The 5,211-nt window shown below is 26.6% G+C and overlaps 1 pseudogene; it reads right to left on the bottom strand.

Annotated features, from left to right (window-relative positions):
• Positions 1–1,252: 1,252 nt before the first annotated feature.
• LOC149062450 (uncharacterized) lies at positions 1,253–3,723 on the bottom strand (annotated as a pseudogene).
• Positions 3,724–5,211: the final 1,488 nt, after the last annotated feature.

The following is a 5,211-nucleotide window of genomic DNA, read 5'->3' as shown; positions in this document are numbered from 1 at the left end:
AGGTTCAGATTTCAGATCATAAGTAAACAAGACCATAGGCGCCATGTAGACGGGTGCCCGGGTGCTTGAGCACCCGTTGAAATTATTTGTGGGGTGCAAAGCATTCGTTAGAAACGAACTTATTTTTTTAGAACTTTTGCTATATTTTTACGTGAATTATAAATCCTTTATTTTTTAATAATAGTAGCTATCTTAGGAAAATATTACAATTCACGACTGAAAAAAGTTATGGTACACAATTTTCGTTACATTATCATATGATTATAAATACATATAATACAGTAAAGTTGCCCGTCTTGGTTTATAGATTCTTAACAATTTTATAGATTGAGTACCATTATCTATTATCTGATATGGTAAACATTATTAACCTTGGTTGCCCGCAGACCGCACGGCTGTCCAAAAACATAACACAGTAACTACGTTTGATAACATTTTACAGGAGAGCAATATCAGTAAATACCAAAAGGCCGCTATCTATCTCATAAAATTTAAACCTGAAACCTCACTTATCAATGAATTAGGACCATTTTCTACATTTTTTGATATCAATAATTTGTCATTTTCTGTTTGTCAAGGAGTTAAGACAGTTACTTTGTTTTGATTTTGATAATGGTAGAAAATAAAATAGTATGATAAAATTAAAAACACAGCAATGGCTTTTACTGTGTTTTAATTTTGGTTTTCAAAACATAAATAAATGATATTAAATCTGAATAAAACTCTAATATTAAATTATAAGTGATAATTTAATTGTTTAATATGAGTTTATATTATTAAAGTAAATAGCCATAACAAATATTATGTTAACATATTGTTATAATAAGCAGTCTTTATTTATAACTGAAACATTTTAAAAGTATCACAATGAATGAATCAATTGACAGTGTTACATTTTGGCAGTCTTTGCAAATTTAAACAACAACTTATTTTCAATAAAAATATCATGAACATATTATAAACTTATTTAAATATTAAAAAACACAGCTTTCAATATTTTAATTTATTAGAAACAATAAATAACTCATAATCATAAAAGTATCACAATTAATTAATAAATTGACAATGTTACATTTTGGCAGTCTTTGCAAATTTAAAAAACAACTTATTTTCAATAAAAATATCATGAACATATTATAAACTTATTTAAATATTAAAAAACACAGCTTTCAATATTTTAATTTAGTAGAAACAATAAATAACTCATAATCATAAAAGTATCACAATTAATTAATAAATTGACAATGTTACATTTTGGCAGTCTTTGCAAATTTAAACAACAACTTATTTTCAATAAAAATATCATGAACATATTATAAACTTATTTAAATATTAAAAAACACAGCTTTCAATATTTTAATTTAGTAGAAACAATAAATAACTCATAATTATAAAAATTTAAAATATCAAATATTTACATAATTATAATGTCTGTATATCAAACTAGTAACTACCTAAAACATTTTAAAAATTACTAATTATTAATTACATTCATTAATGAAAGTATCAGACAAATCAATATTTTCAACCAAGTCAGTTGAAGTCAACGAGACTGGAAGTTCAGTCCAAAATAGTTCTCTATTAGCTGGCATCAATGGGACTAATTTTTCAATTATATCTTTTTTTTTAGTTGGAGGTATTCCTCTGTTTTGTATAATTATGTTTGGCTCATAACTGGTAATGTTTTTTATGAATTTTTTTTGTAAAAAGTCCAGTTCCTGAAGAATTTCATTATCTAAGTCAGTTGAATAAAACATTGTAACAGAACCTCTTTTAAATTTAGCCATTACTATATCACCTAGTTTAAAATTTTTAAGTGGGTCAGATTTAATGTTTGTAGTTCTTTTTTTACTTGTCCATTGTCTGAATTTTTTTGATCTCTATATCTAAATTCTGCCTGCTAGCTTTAATTGTATTTTTTAGGTCATCATAATCGTAAATATTTCTAACTTTCCTTATTTTTGTTTCTATATTTCCATGTACTCCATCTGCTGACATATGAGTGTGACCTTTTGTTAAATATTTTAAAGTTACACTTTCTACAGAATTATGATTGGAATTTAAAATACAAACTAATGCTGTAAATAGAATCCAATTCTTATTTTGACCTGTACAATTGTCACACCAAAATATAAAATCTATCGCATCCCTTTCATGTTCGATTAGGGCTAATATAGAGTCTGTAATATTTTCACCCTTTCTTCCTGCTATTGCTTCATGCCAGAGTACACAAATGCTATTCCCTTTTGGTTTTAAAGAAGCAAATGTTTCATTAAAGACAACAAGTCTACTAGTAAAAAAACATGTCTTTGATTCTGGTAGAATTGGAAGCAAAAGAACTTTTTGAAGATCCATAGAATATACTCTGGTTGTTATTATATTTATATTAGCATCCATTTTGTACAAGTAATTTGCTTTTGATGCTTTTGATTTATGTTTTTCCAGCTTAGTTTTTATCACTTCTATTTCATCTTCAACTTGTGAATTTTCAATTTCGTTCATGAAAGTAAAACAATCTTCACACTTATCTGAGTTAGGTTTTTTTAGTGAAATATTTAACATTTTTAGAACACTTCTATATGATTCTTGTGAGATACATTTTCCATTTTGTGTGCAAAAATCCAAGTACATTTTATTCACTGTTAATTCTCGAGGTAAATACAATATATTAGGGGCATTGTGCCTTCGGTAGTGACTACTACAAGGCTTGAAAGTTTTAATATGGTCAATTACTACTTGTCTGTCAAACATTTTTGAATTATTGTGTAGACCTCTATTTTCTTTTACTTTTGATGAACAAGGATTATTGTTAACATCTTTTAAGTATTTACAAAGTTCAGTCACAATTGAGTCATTTGAATAACCAAAAGTGTTCAAAAATGTTGATTTACAAACCCGAATTTGATCATGAAGGTGCCCTGTAGGTAGGTGATACAATCGAGATGTGTTTCTGTTGAAATTGTCCTTAGAACTAACTACAGTACGACGTTTTATAGGTTTAATAGTTATTGATTTAGCTAAAAATTTTCTTCTATCGGTATAACATTGAGACCAGAAATCTGTCCAAATGCTTTGACTATGATTCAGAGACAGTTCTTCGCTATGACACTGCATTCTACAAGAATCTGTACAAGTTATATCCCTGAATGGATGTTTAATTTTGGCTTTTTCAATTTTTGCCAGTTCTCTTTTGGAATTCATTTCTAACAAATCTTTTTTACTTAGTTTTCGGGATTTTGACATGGTTTCATCAGGTACATTATGAATATTAGTAGAATTCATAACAGGATCCAAATCTATTGATACCATACTTACATTATCCAATGAATCAATAATATAACTAGGGTCCAGTGTCTCATCATCAATTTCAATTGATTTTTCAAAAATAGTTTCTTCATCGACATAATTTGATTCTGTAGTTTGAATACTATAATCATGATCTAATAAACATGATGCCGCTGCAGATGCTGGTGAAAAGTAATTCCTTAAATATATAATACGACTTTAATATTATTTGAACATATTAAATAAATAGGGTACCAAACTTACTTGTTGTTCATGTTAAAAAATTAAGGCGACGTGTTGAAGAAAATATGATTCACTATTACAGTATACACTATATTATGTCTTGACTGTGTATGGGTCTAAGACCGTGACAGAATACTAGTTAACAACTTAGTACTTACTGTCTAGTCATATTATTGTCAAGTCTATGCTAAAATTAGAACGACGAAAAAAAGTAGGTAGTTACTGTGTTTTTAATTTGGAAAAATTCTTATCATAGAAAGTTGTTAGTAGTTACTGTCTTCTAAATTAAAAAATAATCATCAGAAATCAAGGAGAATAAGAAAATAATATTAAGCATTTTCACCTGAATTGGATTTTGTAAAAACATCAATTTTGATAAGAGTGTCAGATACTGTGTTATGTTTTTGGACAGCCGCGCAGTTGCCGTTACCTATAATATATTATTTTTCTTTTTATCACTATCTCACATAGACATGGAGTTTCTAATCTAAAAATAGAATTTTCGTGGTTTTGGCGTAGTTTTGTGATAAGTTTGTTTACTTAATTAATGTTTTCGACTAAATGTTATTACTTTTGAGGTTACGTAAGCATTTTTTTATAATAAATAATATTGTGTTATAATATAATTTATTTATTATAATGTACTCGTTACTCGTATATTTGAGTTGATTATGTTGACCTATGCGTACCTATTGTTAATATTAATTCTCTAGCAGGTACTAACATTACCTAATACATAGTGTTTTGTTTTATTTTATTTATTATTTACATATTATTTAATATTTATCTCAATTTTTACCAAACCACCTAATAATATGAATACTGCTAAAAGTGTTAAAAGAAGTAAAAACGCGACATTGTTGGCATATTTTTCAAAGAAAAACAAAGGCGTCGCAAACGAGGTAAGATTTATTAAGAATTAAAGTGCATTTTTAATATTTAAAATTTCAATAAGAAATTACTATTCAGTAATATTATTTGAATTGAAGTTTTTATTAAATTACTTAACACACTCCATAAATGTATTTAAATATATAATATAAATGTAGGGCTGTGAATTTGTATTAAAGTGCATTGTTTTCGGTGATTATAAAATGTAGCTTTCTCAGTACAAAATTAGTGCCATTAACAACAAATTGATTTTTGAAACTTATTTCGCATTTTTGTTGTTTTTAATTTTTTATGTAATTTTTTTGCCTTTTCAAGTCATCAAAATCAAAATTAATCCAATAAAAATTCAATCAACATTTTTTTAAAATATTTTTTATACACATTATACTTAACTTTAGTAAACTAAATCAACCAAATTTAACTATTTTGTTTCACTATAGTTAGACGTTCAAGACAAACAAAATAACAGTTGTTCAGACATTGAATTTGGACAAGAAACACAAAACAGTACTGAGGTAAAAATGTATACATATTAAATGTTAAACTAAATCAACCAAATTTAACTATTTTTTTCACTATAGTTAGACGTTCAAGACAAATAAAATAACAGTTGTTCAGACATTCAATTTGGACAAGAAACACAAATCAGTACTGAGGTAAAAATGTATACATATTAAATGTTAAACTAAATCAACCAAATTTAACTATTTTTTTCACTATAGTTAGACGTTCAAGACAAACAAAATAACAGTTGTTCAGACATTCAATTTGGACAAGAAACACAAATCAGTA

The sequence above is a fragment of the Diuraphis noxia genome, unplaced genomic scaffold, assembly GCF_037042655.1.
Source record: "Diuraphis noxia isolate RWA-SAM2 unplaced genomic scaffold, SU_Dnox_SAM2 contig0001, whole genome shotgun sequence".
NCBI classification, from domain to species: Eukaryota; Metazoa; Arthropoda; class Insecta; order Hemiptera; family Aphididae; genus Diuraphis; species Diuraphis noxia.
This window is presented reverse-complemented; position numbering and strand designations above follow the sequence as displayed.